The sequence below is a fragment of the Tenrec ecaudatus genome, chromosome 1 (genome assembly GCF_050624435.1).
Source record: "Tenrec ecaudatus isolate mTenEca1 chromosome 1, mTenEca1.hap1, whole genome shotgun sequence".
In the NCBI taxonomy this organism is placed as follows: Eukaryota; Metazoa; Chordata; class Mammalia; order Afrosoricida; family Tenrecidae; genus Tenrec; species Tenrec ecaudatus.
In genome coordinates, this window is record NC_134530.1 from 126,181,613 (window position 1) to 126,198,643 (window position 17,031).

A 17,031-nucleotide genomic window follows, 5' to 3' on the forward strand; every position below is an offset into this window, starting at 1 on the left:
TAATCATGCCCGTACTCTTTTCTCCTGTAGAATTGTGAGTTCGAACTCCCGACCTGTTACAGTTAACAGCTGAGTGCTTAACCACTGCATTTCTAGGCCTCCCCTAATTAGTGCTGTAGTGCATGCTGGGAAGAAATCCAAACCTCAAGTTGTGAAAGTGACAGACTCTATGAGCAAATGGAATGGCCCAGAACCATCACGACACCCTGTCAGCAATATTTCCTTATGGATTTGCATTCATACATCGCATGGAATTTAGTCTCTTTAAGGGGAGAAAGGGGAGGCTTTTACAACCTCAGAAACCCCAAGGGCAGTTCTACTGTGTCCTAAGAGATTGCTAGGAGGTGGAATCCACTCAGTGGCAGTGAGTTTGGTTTGGGTTCGTAAAAGTAGACATTGCATCTTTAACCTTTATCTCTTGAAGTAGGCCTAAATTCTCTCTAAATGTTTATTGGATTGAATTAAACTGGCGCTTTCTGGACCCTATCCTTCTGAAGTAAAGCAAAGCCAGTGAAAGTACAGTGGTCTGGTAGATTTCTAGAGCCCTAGCTGGATGCTGAAGCTGCCCACAAGCCCTGCAACAGAATATGGTAACTAGCAATAATAACAAGAGCAAGCTGTACAAACATGGAAGCCACTATCGCAGAGTCTCAAAGGTGTCTAATGGACTTGAACTTTATGACACCAAAATGGAATTGTGTTTAATTTAGACTCCGCTGTCCAGGGAAGTCTAATTGCTGATGGATCGGTGAAAGTATTAAATTCACAATCCAATGGGCTGTGGCTAATGGCTTGGCTGGACGGTCAGAGAATTGGAAGGACCATGATTGGAAAATTGGTGACAAGGAGGTGTGGGGAAGAGGTATGTGGATAGACCTCTCTGAATGGGTCAAGAAAGTAAAGGTGATTGTATCTCACGTGAACGCTCACCAAAGGATTACCTCTGAAGAGGAGGACTTTAATAATCAAGTGGATAAGATGACACGTGCTGTGGAGACTGGTCCTCCTCTTTCCTCTGCCACCCCTGTTATCGCCCGATGGGCACATGAACAAAGTGGACATGGTGGCAGGGATGGAGGTTATGCATAGGCACAGCAACATGGACTTCCACTCACCAAGGCTGACTTGGCCACTGCCACTGCTGAGTGTCCCATTTGCCAGCAGTAGAAGCCAACATTAAAATGTCCAAGATATGGGACTATTCCTCGGGGAGATCAACCAGCAACTTGGTGGCAGGTTGATTACATAGGACCACTTTGATCATGGAGGGGACAGCGTTTTGGTCTTACCAGAATAGACACCTACTCTGGATATGGATTTGCCTTCCCTGCACATGATGCTTCTGCCAAAACTATTGTTTGTGGACAGAATGCCTCATCCACCGGCATGGCATCCCACATAGTATTGCTTCAGATCAAGGAACTCACTTCACACCAATGTTCTCCAGGAAGCTGTAAACGCTCTAAACCAGCGGCCAATATATGGTGCTGTGTCTCCAATAGCCAGAATTCATGGGTCCAGGAACCAAGGGGTGGAAGCTGGAGTGGCACCACTCACTATTACTCCTAGTGATCCCCTTGCAGCATTTTTGCTTCCTGTCCCAGCAACCCTGTGCTCCTCAGGCCTGGAGGTCCTGGTCCCGAAGAAAGGAACTCTCCCACCTGGAAACACAACACGGATTCCACTGAACTGGCAGCTGAGAATGCCCCCTGGCCACTTTGGGCTTCTCATGCCTTTGGATCAACAGGTCAGGAAGGGTGTCACTGTACTAAGTGGTGTGATTGATCCTGACTACCAAGGAGAAATTGGACTGGTGTTACATAATGGAGGTAAAGAAGAGTATGTCTGGAATCCAGGAGATTCCATAGGCCCACTCTTAGTGCTACCAAGCCCTGTGATTAAAGTAAATGGTAAATTACAGCAATCCAATCCTGACAGGATTTATAATGACCCAGACCCCTCAGGAATTAAGGTCTGGGTCATCCTACCAGGCAAAAAAACCCACAGCCAGCTGAGGTGCTTGCTGAGGGTAAAGGTAATACAGAATGGGTAGTAGAAGAATGTAGTTCTACCTATCAATTACGACCATGTGATCAATTGTAAAAGCGAGCTCTGTAATTGTCAATGTATTTTCTTTTTATGTGCTTATTGCATATCTGTATGATATATCAGATTCAATAGGACTCAGTGTGTTTTCATTTATATGTATGATAGATGATTGATGATAACTATAAGTGTGATTTCATCAATGTCCGGAAATTATATAAGTTTATATGGCTAAAGAATTGTGTACAGGTGCCAGGTTGGAAAGGGGTGGATTGAGATAGTTTATTGTGCCAGCCTGGCCGATAAACACAGTGGGATTAATTGAAGGGTGGAGAAATAAATGACTCAGCGAGCCTAGCCTTTCTTGTCCCTCGCTCTTTAATCATCGAACCAGTGTGCGGCTGCCTTGCTTGTTCTGTGCCTCAATTTACAGGCTACACTACCTGTGGGACGTCTAGCCTGTGGACTGTATCGCTGTAAGTTGAGGTCCCTTTAAGACCACATGATTGGAATGTACATCTCTGGAGCTGGGGACTGACTGTTGGTGACCTGCCTTGCTGTTTGCTGCCTGTGCTGGGATAGCCTAACTCTCTCTACAGAGGACTAACTGGCGGGCCTCAAGATTTGAAGGACTGCCAGTGTCTCACAACTTTCTTATGGGAGTGAGTTGCACTGAGCCATTTGTACTGCTTTATAATTTAACTGTTCATTTCTTGTATTATATATCTATCTATCTGTATATAATTTAACAGTTCATTTCTTGTGCTATCTATCTATATAAATATATATATAATTATCAGCAATCTGGTTTTCTCTCTCTAGAGAACCCTAACAATTGGGGACAGCTGGCTTCAAAGTGGTCATAGCTTGTGCTTTGGCTCCCTCTACTGGCAGGAAGGAAGAAGTCACTTGCTACTTGCCAAAATTCGTGGTTGGTGGTTACTTTGGCAGTTAACTGTGGATGCTGTATAAGAAAAATGTCCTCTTCAATTAAGAGAAGGGAAAGCAAGACCTGTTTTGTTTTTTCTGTCTTTGATCTTGGAAAGTTTCCGTATGATATAACTTGGTGATTTTCTTTTGGGTTCTATAATGTATAGGGTCAGTAGGACTTCATATCTCATAACATTAGGGAGCTTTTCGGCTAGCAAATCTTCAGAGTCTCTGTATTTAGAAAAAAATGTGTTCCCTCTTGTTCTGGAATGTCGATCGTGCACGCATTAGTTCTCGTGTAGTGTCTGACTTTTTTTCTGACTGTTCTCACACAAATGAGTGCCAATAGAATGGCTTTCTCTTGCACAGACTACATCTTCCCTGGCTTCCATTCTACTGCCGAGTCGTTTCATTGAGTTTTCCATTTCTGAACTTTACTGTTACTCTTCTGGATTTCTATTTGCTGTTTTGAATGGTTTCTACTTGTCTATTGTCTTAGGCTGGGTTATCAAGAGAAGCAAAACTAGTAAAGTCTGTATATTTGTATACATATAGAGAGATTTTTGCGAAATAAATGCCTCACACAGTTGTAAAGGTGTGGGAGCAAAGTTGTTTGCTCCTTAGGCAAATGGCATAGGACCACCACCTTCCACAGTTCAAGGCCTGGGGGATGCGATGGCTCAGTCGCAGCTGGCCTGTCTCTGGGTGAGATAAAATGGACATTTTGCCTCCTGTTTCCTGGCAAGGCTGCAAAAGCAGCACTCTGCAAACTTATCAGTTACTTCATGTTCTCAACCTTGTCCTCCCCTCTTGTCTGTGAACAGCTTGGCTGATGTGTTAATGTTTCTTTGTATGCCCTCAAATAACTTTAAACTGTCCCTTTGTGTATACCTGTCACATGTTACAGGCTACATGCAGGAAGGGTATTTAAACCTGTCTCAAATAAAGTTCAGGGGGTTGGAGTGTCTATGCTGCAAGCCCCCAACCAACCCCGCACCCCACCTCATCCTACGCAGCTCAACTTTTGTCTGTTATCTTTTGTCTTACCTGTAATTTTCTCTTTGAGATTGTGCCCCTCTCAAACCCATTAGATATGTAAAATAAGAGGCGGACTTTCTATTATCTTACAGGATAATATAAATATAGGCAGGAAAGTTTCAAGCCCCTGGGTCAGATGTGCTGGAGGCTTCTCTTGACCCACAGAGTTGCAGGGGGCTGGCTGATGAACTCAAGATTGGCAGGTCAGACAGTAGGCTTCTGGTGAATGAATTCAAGTTACCAGCTAAGATGTTAGGCTGCTGACAATTCCCAGGATTGCAAAGCAATACAGCGTATTACTCCTGTCCAGAGACTGGAGGTCAGAAGATAAGTTAGATGAACCTAGAAAGAAAAGCAAGCAAACTTTTCCACAGCATCCATTTATATAGGAAGCAAGGCCATATCTTCCTTTCAGCTGGTTAGTGGCTCATAGCTGACCTAGTTACAGGGATGATTACAGTGGGTTAGATTTCATCATGGCAAGGAATTGTTTGTTTGGAGATGGTTTACATTAAAAAAAACTTTATTGGGGACTCTTACAGCTCTTATCACAATCCATCCATCCATCCATCCATCCATCATGCCAAGCACATTTGTACGTATGTTGCCATCATCATTTTCAAAATATTTTCTTTCTACTTGAGCCCTTGGTATTGGCTCATTTTCTGTCTCCCCCACCCTCCCTCCTTCATGAACCCTTGATAATTTATCTCTCTCTTTTTTTTTCATGTCTTACACTGACCACCGTCTCCCTTCACCCACTTTCTGTTGTCCGTCCTCCTGGGAGAGGGTATGTGTAGATCATTGTGATCAGTTTCCCCTTTCTCCCCCCACTTTCCTCTTCCCCTCCTGGTATCACTACTCTCATTATTGGTCCTGAGGGGGTTATCTGTCCTGTATTCCCTGTGTTTCAAACTATTATCTGTACTAGTGTACATCCTCTGGTCTAACTTGATTTGCAAGGTCAAATTGAGGTCATGATAGTGAGGTCAGGGGAGGAAGCATTAAGGAACTAGAGGAAAGTTGTGTTTCATGGGTGTACCGTACCCTGACTGGCTCGTCTCTTCCTTGTGGCCCTTCTGTAAGGGGATGTCCAGTTGTCTTCACATGGGCTTTGGGTCTCCACTCTGCCCTCTCCCTCATTCACATCGATATGATTTTTTGTTCTGGGTCTTTCATGCCTAATACCTGATCCCATCAACACCTCCTGATCTCACAGGCTGGTGTGCTTCTTCCATGTAGACTTTGTTGCTTATCAACTAGATGGCTGCTTGTTTATCTTCAAGCCTTTAAGACCTCAGACAGTATATCTTTTGATAGCCTGGGACCATCAGCTTTCTTCACCACATTTGTTTATGCACCCATTTGTCTTCAGCGATGTGTCAAGAAGGTGAGCATCAAAGAATGTCAGGTTATTAGAACAAGGTGTTCTTGCATTAAGGAAGTATTTAAGTAGAGGCCCAATGTCCATCTACTACTTTAATACTTAACATATAAATATATGTACATAGGTCTATTTCCCTATCATTATATATAAATATATCTACATATGTACATGCCTGTATTTAGACCTTTATAAATGTCCTTTGCCTCCTAGTTCTTTCCTCTATTTCCTTTTACTTTCCTCCTGTCCCAGTATCATGCTTGGTTTTCATTTGAGTTTCAGTAATTCCTCTGTTACATTGCCCTTGATCAATCACCACCAGGTATCTTATGCCCTCCTCACCATCAATTTGAGATCACTCATTGTTCCCTTGTCCCTGGGTTGGTTGACACCCACTTTTCATTTTCCCTGCCTCCCCTTCTCCCATGTCCCCCCAGAACCTTCAGTCTTGTTTTCTCTCTGGATTGTTTATTCTGTCTATCTTATCTAGATAAGCATGCAGAGACAATAATGACCACAAAAACAAGACAGAGCAAAAGAAAACAAAAACATAAAACAAAATAAACTCAACAATAACAAAAGAAAAGCCGTTAAGTAGTTCCAGGTCTGTTTGTTGACCGTTAGGAGTGTTTTCTGGTTGAGTCTGATGGGTGTCACACCCTGGCCCCAAGGTCTATTTTTGGTATTCTCTGGTGACATCATTGTTTTGCTCCCCTGTTGCTCTGTTGCATGCCCTTAGTGTTTCACCCACGTGTGGTGGGGTCAGATTGGGTACAATCCCCACACTGTGTCTCCAGTGCTGTCCCTGTAGCACTGTGGTTCAGTGAAGGAAGTCATATCTTGTGGTGGGGCAGGCCTTATGGTCCTCTCTGTGCATTGTCTGCTCTGAGCAGGAATACCATCCTCAGAGCTTGGTGGACCAGGATGTGTTCTACTCTCTCTCCTTCCCTATTCATTTGCTCCTGTGTGCTCTGATAAGATGCACCCCTCTCCCTGAGCGGTAGCAAATTGCATTCTTCTGGGGGATTTACATTTTTTTATGAAAGGGGAGGACACCATGTATCTCACAGGGCTGTGCTAGGGGTTAAGTAAGAATGTAAAGGCCGCTGCCACACTGACTCCTTTGTGAGTCCCTTTCTGTGGTGCAGTGAATCACTTGACAGGGCTCTTCTAGACAGTCTTTGAATCTCCCACCAAAGGATGGTTTCCTGGTGGGTCTGGTCAAGAAAGGATAGGGACAGCGCACCATATGGCTCAGTTGTGATTGTTAACAAGGTTGTGATTGTAAAACTTGGATCTCATCAATATGAGGACTGTTCCATTTTGCCAGCCTGTTCGATCTCAAATGAGACGTGTCAGAAATAGGAAGGGGGATGAATCTCATTGCCATGTAGAAAGAAGAACCAGGAGAGGAGCATGTCCTTTGGACCCCAAGATTCCTGTGCATTAAACCTTCTTGTTGATCCAGGTACTGGAAGCTGGGGCATGGCAGCGGCAGCACTAAGAGCCAGGACACAAGAGAGTTGTGGGCATCCTGACCCATGGAATAAAGCTGAGTACCCTGGGGCAGAAGGCTTGCTTGCAGAGTAGGCTGCCGCTGGGCACTCAATTGGATGAGAGGTTTGCTGACCTAAGCACCTAGTAGTGAGCACTTTAGGGCTGAGCCTATTGCAGGGTGGTGTGCCCTTTCAGCAGAGCGAAAAGAACTTCCTGACATTGTTAAGCAGAACAGAGACCAAACAGCCGGGTGGCTGATAAGCCAAGGACCAGAGAGAGGCCTTCATGGCTAAGAGGCTATCTTGACAGAAAGAACTGTGTCCTGACCATTTCTGATCCAGAACAGTAACCTGTTAACTTCCCTAATAAAGCTTATGCTCCTATAGTCCGTGAGTTCTGTGCGGCCATTGAGACAAATGACTGAGAAGTCGATGGCGAGGGACCACTAGCGTCAGAAGTGGTAAGGAGATAGAGGTCACAAAGGAATCGGCTTTGGGCTGGTGTACAGTTGATCCTCCGTTCCCCCTGTGAAGCCAGAGCAGGAGAGAGGCAGACGCCACGCTCTGTTAAACACATTCCCTTCCTTAGACCCACCGAGACACCACTTGGCTTTGCTGCCTGATGATGCTGTGCGTTGGGAATGGAGTGAACCAGAGTAGTTAGGAGCTAATCCCGGTTTGGTGCAGAAGTGGACTGTAAACCAGCCTAATGGAGCCCGCGGGGAGCGCAGCAGAAAGCTTGCAGCTGATTGGAGCAGGGAAGGCGCAGGTTTGCTTTGCAAAAGCGGTTGCATAGCAACCACGCAGTTTCTATTTAGATCTTCTATTTACGCTTGGCTCGGCGTCTTGCTAAGGGACCCCCTGCCCCAAACAAATCCCCCGTCGGTAACCGGTCCTCTGGCTTGGGCGCTTCCCTCCTTGCGTGCCCACCCCCACCCCCTTCCGCCGGGCGGCCGAGCACGGGAACGCGCCCCGGGCCCCGCGCACGCATGCGCCCGGCGCTCCCCACGCTCCCACGCGCGCTCGCCCCGCCACGGGCGCAGCCGCCCGCGTTCGCGTGCCCCGGGAGCGCGGGCCGGGGCGGTTGCGCGGGGCCTTCGGAGGCGGCCGCGGGCGCTCGGACGAGCTCTCCAGGGACGCCGCGGCACGGGGCGCGTCGCCCCCCTCAGTCCACCAGAGCTCGGATGTCTCCGAAATTCGGCTCTGGGTCTGTGGGGTGCGAAATGCAACCACACCCCGTCCCCGCGAACCCCGCGCCAATAAACACGCACAAGCACGCACACAGACCGCGCGGCGGCCAGCCCCGGGCGGCGAGGGAAGAGCCGGGCGACCGGGCCGCAGTGCCGCTCGGGGTCGGCCGACCGAAGGTGCAACGTAAGTGCCCGGCGGCACCGGGAGGCTGCGCGGCGCCGCGTCCGGCTGGGGGCCTCCGCCCGGTGGCGCGGGGCGGGCGGGGCCGGCCGGCCGCCGAGAGAGCCGGCAGGCGGGGGTGCTGGCGGCAGGAAGGGCGGGAGCCGAGGAGGAGGCGGGGTCGTGACTTGTCCCGGGCAGCGCGTCGGGTTCGGTGGCACCGCGATGGGCGGGACACCGGGCTGCGGCTGGCTGGACTGACACCACCAGCTGGCACTTGTCGGGCCTGCGGCTGCCTTCCCCTCGGCGGGTCGCCGGCTCGAAAGGGGCCGCCGGGAGGACCGGCCCCCGCGGTCCGCTCCCGGCGGTGGCGGGCTGGGCCGCGGCATTCCGAGGGCAGCGGGCTGGCCCCGGCAGCAAGGGCGCGGGGCCGTCGCCTCTGGCTTAATATGGCAGATGCGCGGAAACTCCAACAGGTGGCTCCGTGGCGCAATGGATAGCGCATTGGACTTCTAGAGGCTGAAGGCATTCAAAGGTTCCGGGTTCGAGTCCCGGCGGAGTCGGTACCTTTTTGTACCCGTGCAATTTTCTCCTTCCGTCATTTTCTTCCTCCTCTTCTTTCCCTTAGCACTTTGGCGCGCTCCCCACTGCGTTTGGCGCCGTCTCTTCCGCTTTTAGCCACTTGCACGGATGACGCCCACCCTGCCTTCCTCCGGTGCTAAGGGCCTGGGCCCGCCCCCCTGCCCCCCTCGGAACCGGATCCAGGTTCTGGGGAGAGCGGCTTCGGGCGGCGGCCGACCGGAGGAAACGGCGAAGCGAGGCTTTGTTTCCTGGGTGCGGGGCGGAGCTCTGGTTTCCTTTGCAGGCTTTCCCGGGGAAGCTCCGTCCCGGGTGTTCCGGGAGAGCTGCCCCCACCACCGGAGCACCCCCGGGGCGCGGGGGAATGCGCACCCGCCCGGCCTGTCTAGCCCTGCAGGGCCTCAAAGTGAGCACCCTCCGGAGTCCCTGCGGGAGCCGGCCCAAAACCCCGACTAGGTTCAGTTGACCTGGGACTGGGCCGAGGGATCGAGATGCTGAGAACGGACCCCTCCCGCACTGGATTCCAAACGCCGAGCGTCCCAGTCCGCTCCGGGACTCCCTTCGCCCGCTCACCCGGCGGGCGGCCTCCCGCCGCCGGGGACACCGTGCTCGGAGCTGCTGAAAGTCAGGCAGGATTTAGCCGCACTAACTGTGAATGAGTGAAAAACTTAAAAATGCATGCTCATAAACCAAACCGATCGCCAGTGTACAAAATATGGAATGGAAAAAAAATAAGTACAGGGAAAAGTAAACTACCGTGTAATGGCTGTACTCTGGCCTTGCAGTTCCCTAACACACGCTATTAGTAATCGTGATTTCTTGAAAATGTTTTCAGATTTGTTTTCTTCACTGGGATCCGGAGTGCTGAAAGGCTCACTAACCACCTTCGAGTTACAGGGCCTTGCTTGCTGCAAGCAAAGAGGACTTGAAGCATTTGCTGATGATCAAAGCCTACAGCTCTTAATGTAGATTACACCTCCACACGAAGAAAACAAAAATCTCACCACTGGACCAATGACAACGGAACGATAGAGGAAACTGCCAAGGATTTAATTTTACTTTGCTCCACAGTCAACACCCGTGGAAGGAAAAGTCAAGAAATGAAATAATTCACAACAAAGGATGGTAACACAATTGAAAAATAGGGGAAAAATGAAATAATGTATTATTGCATTGGGCAAATCTGCTTCAAAAAAAGACCCCTTTAAGGTGTCAAAAGCAAAGATGTCCCGTTGAGGATTAAGGTGTGCCCATTCCAAGTCATGATATTTGTAGTCACCTTATATGCATGCAGAAGCTGCACAGTGAATGAGCGAAGTCCAAAGAAGTGATGCATTTGAATTATGGTTTGGTGGAAAATATTGAATACACAATGAGCTGCCAGAAGAATGAATAAAAGGTCTTTGAGGAAACACGGGCAGAATGCTCCACACTCTCAAGCATGTCGAGACTCTTGTCTCTCGTACTTTGAAACTGTCATTGGCAGGACCAGTCCCTGCAGGACGTCCAGCTTGGCGTAGTAGAGGGGTGGTGAAAAAGAAGATGCAGCAAGATGGAGTGCCGGAGGCTGCGACAGCAGGCTCACAAATAGGGGGCTTGGGAGGAGGGCTAGGACTGGCCAATGGTTTATTCTGGGATTCATGTTCTATACATAATAGGTGTCAAGTGGTTCTCTGCCTGATGGCACCCAAGAACAGCAGCATGGTTTCTTGGTGTGCTTGTTGCTGTTACTCTATATGTGATACATTTCCTTTAAAAAACAATTGATACTTTCTCTTATTACACTTATTAATGCCTGTAGAGCTGCTCTGTTCCATTGTATGTACAGATCATAATTTAACAGTCCCAATAATTGCACATTTAGATGTCCAATAGTATCCTCTATGAACAACAAACACTTCATTGCTATTGTTCTTATGCTATTGTACTCAAGTACATCTGTAAGCCAGCGTACAAGGAAGTGAAATTGCGGGGCAAAGGTTTGTGCATTCGTTGATACTGCCACGTTGCTTTCATAGAGATCGTATCCAGCTTACTTGTTCAAGTGCAAGTATCCTGGGAGAGCCTGCCACTGAAGCCAAAAGCAGACTTGATGGGGGAAATTCTCAGTTTTGTCCTGCAGGTGCTCACAGAGGGAAAACAGCCCGGTTTCTCACCTCAGCTGTTTCAGAGCTGAGTCCTGACCCCACAAGTTAATATGCAGGAAAGAGGTGGTTTGTTTGTTTAAACAATGGTTCTAGGTAATTAGCAGGTTTTTTGCAATGTGATGGAATACCTTTGATACTCTAAGAAAGCAGGTTTTGCAATGATCGCTAGGGAATTATCCACACCTACATTTCTCCAGAGACCAGAAGACCACCATGCCCTGAAGCTTCACGCACCCCGGTTTATCGAAACTGAGATAATGTTTCATGTCTGCCTACTTATCTTACTAACCTTGTTAGCCTCTTCCCCAAGTTGGAACATCCCTAATGACTAAGCTTAAAAGGAATTTTTACTGTAAGGGAGGGGACTGTTAAATTTTTGGTTTTTAACAAATAAATTACATTATTATTTTTAGTATTAATTTCCCTATATCACCATCATTACTTGTGGCGGACCAGCTCCACAACGGAATGCATCCTAAGAGGCAGTTGTGTACTTGAAGGTAAATTAAATATCAGACAAGGCATTCGAGCCTCACCTCGTCCAGGAAGGCAAGAACTGGGAGAAATAAAACAGAATGGTGAGGGGATGTATTCTCTTAACAAGCTTATATAATCTTGAGCTAGCAAGCCGCATCATACACAGACATAACAGGAAGGGGTTGTATTAGAAACACATGTAATAGGAAGGGGGTGAGCTAGGGGCATACATGTGACAGGAAGGTACATATGTTACAAGATGAGTACCTTAACCTTGGCTGTCCCTGAACTCCGCTCCAGGGGAACATCTGTGATCCTTATCAGAAGGAAGTGGGCCCTGCTTAGGGTTAGATTGCTTTTGATGGCAGATGAGCTTCAAGAGTATAGTAGCAACCATGTGCTTACAAGCCACACCTTAAAAATGGCATCATTACTGGGGGTGCGTTTTGTGGAACAACTTTTACTTAGGAGAACTTGGCTGGGCTGCATCTCCAACCCACCAACCTCCCTCCACAAGAGTCTTGGCCTCCCAGACTCCTAGAGAATTTCTCTGCATATACACTTCCCAGTTCTCAGTTTCCCCCGAGCACGGTGCCTCTTTTTCACAACCTACATGTTACCCAACAGATTTTTAAAATGGTTCTAGTTGCGGTTTTAATTTATGCTTATTATTTTTTTAATGAGCAAAATCAAGTGCAAGGCAGTGGATTATTTACTGTGGTTTTTCTGGCCTTAGTCTGTGTAACTCCCACCAAGCAGCCCTTTCCTGATGTGCTTGGGCAAGAGAAGAGGGGGGAGTACACTGAGGATTCAGATGTGTGCGGTTAGCAGGATTTACTGTGATTGCCCATCCTGCTGGGCAGAAAATGGACCATCACAGAAGTAGAAACTGGGGGCTCTGCTTCCCAGCAAGAGCGGAGAAACAAATGGAGAGAATCCTCAGGACGCTGCATCTTGTTTGCCTCTCTCTCTGACGTGGTTCTTGGGACTTAGCTTGTGTCCTCTCACGGGACCTGCTTTCACCAGCTTCTGAAGCCTTGGGGTTGAGTGGGATCCTCCAGACCTGGGGTCCTCAAACTTTTTAAACAGGGGGCCAGTTCACTGTCCCTCAGACCGGTGGAGGGCCGGACTATAGTTTATAAAAACAAAACAAAACTATGAACAAATTCCTATGCACACTGCACATATCTTATTTTGAAGTAAAAACAAAATGGAACACATACAATATTTAAAATGAAGAGCAAGTAAAGTTAAATCAACAAACTTCCCAGTATTTCAATGGAAACTATGGGCCTGCTTTTTGCTAATGAGATCGTCACTGCTAGTCATAAGTGCTGCAAGTGTGCATGAGTTAGTCTCGATCTGCTTGGAGATTTCAGATGTTTCTTTCTGGAAAAGTCTGTTCACAGACATGAGTGCCGCCAGAGATGGTTGCCATTCTGAGAGCATGGTTCCTGAGACTAGGATCTGTCTCAGAAGGGAGGTGCATAGAGATCAGGAAGGCTGCTTGACTTGAATGCGTCCTTCAGAGTCACGATTCTGCAGTTCAGCCAGTTCCATTTGGTAAATTGTAACCACATCTTCAATGTCAATAGAAAATGGGTTATGGAAAAGCTGTATGTCCTGTTCATGGAGATGAAGCTCTTTAAATCTAAATTGGAACTCCTTTTGCAACGTTTCCAGCGAATCCACACGTTTTGGTTGGGAATGCAACCAATGGTTTTTCCGCTAACAGATTTCGAGTTGTGGGGAGATGGCAGAAAGGTTCCTCCTTCACTTGTTTGATGAGGGGCCCTGATTTTACTTCAAATGCTTTCACATGTGATTGCTTATCACAGATGAGCTTCCCCTGTCCTTGAAGTTGCACATTGAAACTGTTGAGTAGCTATCTCTGTTACATCTGTCAGAAAGGCAAAGTGTCATTTCCATTCTGCATCATTGAGCTCTGGTATTGCTTTGTTTTTTGGAGGCAGAAAAGCTGTAGTCTGTGGAAGTAAGTCATAGAAATGTTTCAAAACTCTCCCTCGGCTCAGCCAATGGACTTCTGTGTGGTACAGAACATCTTCATAGGCAACATTTAGCTCAGACAGAAATTCCTGACATTGTCTGTGGTTTAGTGCATTAGCTCTAATGAAGTTAACACAAGATCCCACAATTTTCATAACAGAGCCCCGCTTCAGTGAGTTACTACACAGCGCCTGTTGGTGGATAGGCAGTGTATGGCTATTGGATGAGAATGATTATGTTTGTCCATCTCTTGGTTAATGCGAGCAATTACTCCTTTCTTAGACCCCGCCAGGCTAGGAGCACCATCAGTTGTCACACTGGCTAGTTTAGTCCAGTCCAGCTCACAGTTTGGCAAACCTTTTCATAGATATCCTCTCCTGTAGTTGTTCCTTTGATGCTTAGCAGTGTAGCAAGCTCTTCTGTGACTTCAAAATAGTCATTCGTCCCACGAATAAAAATTAGAAGTTGTGCAGAATCACAAATATCCTTACTTTCGTTGAGTGCCAAGGAAAAATAGGAAAGTTTTTTTTTTTTGCAGAGTTTTGCAAATGCTGATGCACATTGTCTCCCATTTTTTCAATCCTTTGTGTAATTGTAGGTCCTGAAAGACTCACTATACTAAATAAATTGGCCTTCTCTGGGCACATCTCTTTGGCAACAGAAAGAAGGCATTTTTTTTTAAAACAAATTCTCCCTCCACGAATGGTCTGCCAGTGCACGCTATTAGCTTGGCAACTTGAAAACGTGCTCGCAGTGATGAAATATTTAGCGGCTCCTGCTTCACAAAAGCATTTTGCTGAGTTGTCCATGCATTTTTTTCAATTTTAATATTTTACCTTTTCTCAGTTCTCTGACCAAACAATTATATTTATCTTTATGTTGAGTTTGATAGTGTCGACGCGAATTGTATTCTTTGAACACAGATACTATAGTCTGGCATATCAAACACACAGCTCTTTCCTTGTACTGCATGAAAAAGTAATCATAAGTCCACTGTTCTTTGAATATCCTACACTTCGAGTCAATTTTTTCTTTCTTGATGTCATTGTTTCCTAGGGATTCCAAATTGCTATTAGTAAAATACATTCATATATATATATATACAAAAACAATGTACCAGCAATAACTTTGCCCACACAGAGACATATAGACTGCACTGCCCATCAATGCAGTCTGATCAGTGCCCATCAATGCAGCCTTGCCAGTTCACATCATTTCAGCCTCACCAGCGCCCATATTGGTGGAACTCCGATTTTACCTCAGGCTCACACAGGTGTGGTGCAGGAACTCGCAAGATTACCGAGCCGGTTCCTCCACCACCTGTCCAGTCCACACTACCCTGTGTGAACCGCAGTGTGATCTGTGAACTCACACAGGAATCTGCTCGCATGGGTGAGAAGACCCATGTGATCAGATTCCACTGCAGGAAAAAAGAAGGCACGTCTGCCTTTTTTCTTCCGAATCAAATGCGAGTTCAGCCATATAAGCATATGGCTGAGCTCACACTGCTCAGAGATCGCAGCAGTGTGAACTGGGGCATACACAGCACACACTATACAACATCATACACAGCTGACTAGCAATCAGAATATAAAAGCACTTACTGTCAATTATATTGGGTCCCTACTCCTCGACTGTCTGCTGAGCCAGATTAAGTTCCCATGGGGCCCGAGGCAGATCACCAGTTTGGGGCCCCCATGCGATAACACTGAGCACTGACCATTTGCATTAACACTGACCGCTGACCATTTGTGATCACACTGACCGCTGACAATTACCACCGAGCACTGACTATCTGCATTATCTCTGCGCGCTGACCATTTTATTACCTCTGAGCACTGACAATTTGCATTAGCCCAGCTTTCTCATGAAAATAAGGTGACTGAAAAAAATCCCTGGCTTGGCTTGGGTCTTCATTAGTCCTCAAAATGACATCTGGCTCTTAAACACTCTAACGAGGTCTTGGGCAGCATGTACCCAACAGAGTACATTGAGTTCTTGGCTGCTGTTTTACTAAAACAAAACAAAAAACAGCAGTGAAGAAAAATAAAAGAAAACCCACCGGGTGATGCAGTGGTTTCTCTGTGAGAACCTACTATGTGCCAGATAAGATTTTAAACCCTTTAGAGGACAAAGAGGGTTTTCTAGTTCCATAAAAAGTCACAGTCTTAGAAACCCACCGGAGCCATTCTGCTGTCCTACGGGGTCCCTGTGAGTCGTGTCCCAGGGAAAAGCCAACACAAGATTGGGGAAGACAAAGCTTTATTCAGATATACGCCAAAAGATACATGGGAAATGGACTCATGCCATCAAGGCCAACGTCAGACGACTGAATTAAAAAGCCATACAAGATTTGTTCTTTTTATGTAATACTTAATGAACAGTTGGATTTGATCTTTTTATACGGAGTATAGTGGTTTGTGTCAGGTTCAGAGAAGCAACTCAGTTCAGTCTCAAGGCCTGGTGAGCTGCAAATACTCGCCTGGGCGCAGATGGGTTGAGCCCAGGCTGAGGCTGTAACGGGCATCAGCTCGAGCTCAGGAACAAGTGCCCTGTGCTGTACAGAAATGAGGAATGGCTTGGCCCCTCGGGGGTGGAAAATGCAGGCTTTTTTTTCTCCACAGCTGTCATAAAAGCTGCAGGGTAGTCATTTTTGTTCGTCATCGTTCACAGCTCACTGGTTTCTGACAAAGGTCCATTCTTTCCTGTTTGTGCACTTTTTACAGGGCCAGCCTTAGAGAAGAACTTTATAGGGTCGGTTCAGGGGCAAACATGGCGGAACTTGGGTTCTTAGCAGACTATTAAGTCTTGCAAATTGGCTTTTACATCAGTTGAGAGAACAAACAATAACTTCTGCAAAACCTTAGTCACAAGTTTTAGATAAAGACAGGAAGGGGTCTTTTGATCCATGGCAGAATTGTGGAGGACAAAGGAGATGGCTCTTTCTATTTACATTGCTAGGTCTTGAGGGTGGATTACTTCCTTTGGTCTACTTTATCCTTTGAATCTGTTCCTCCTTCACCCATGCCTCCTTGTCTTCCCAGGGTAGCAAAGCCATTGCTCAGGGCTACTGTCTTTGCCTGTCTCCTTGGACTTCACTTTGGCAGCTGGGTAGTCAGAAAGTGAGTGTGAGGCACTCAAGTTGACATCTGGGTTCATTTTAAGGCTTGGGTTAATTCCAAGGCTCTGTCGGGTACCTTTGTTTTTAGCTACTAAGTCAGTTGGGACCATCTTGATGGCAGAGATTTTTGAATGAGTTGTACATATCAGAAAGATGTGTTGAATTTGAGATGATTTCCTGACACCTGAATACTAATTTTCTGTAGTTAATTAGAAATATTACCTGATAGGGGTGGAAAATTCAGAGACCAAGGAGTAGCTGAACGACTTGCAGTCATGAATTTAAGCTCTAGCAGTGGGAACAGGCATCAGTGTTTCTAACACACACCAGGTAATCAAAAGTGCAGTGAAACAGTTCATAAGTGTGGTAGTTACATAATTTCATTTCAGTTTGAAGATATATAAGCATAGGGGTGGTGGTCAACCTGTCAGTCAGGACACAGCCTGGTGGTGCCTC

The 17,031-nt window shown here is 46.8% G+C and overlaps 1 non-coding gene across 1 annotated transcript; it reads left to right on the forward strand.

Annotated features, from left to right (window-relative positions):
* The first annotated feature begins 8,722 nt into the window (after nt 1-8,722).
* TRNAR-UCU (transfer RNA arginine (anticodon UCU)) lies at nt 8,723-8,807 on the forward strand. The gene is given in 2 exon segments: nt 8,723-8,759; nt 8,772-8,807. It is a non-coding gene; the product is annotated as a tRNA-Arg (tRNA).
* Nucleotides 8,808-17,031: the final 8,224 nt, after the last annotated feature.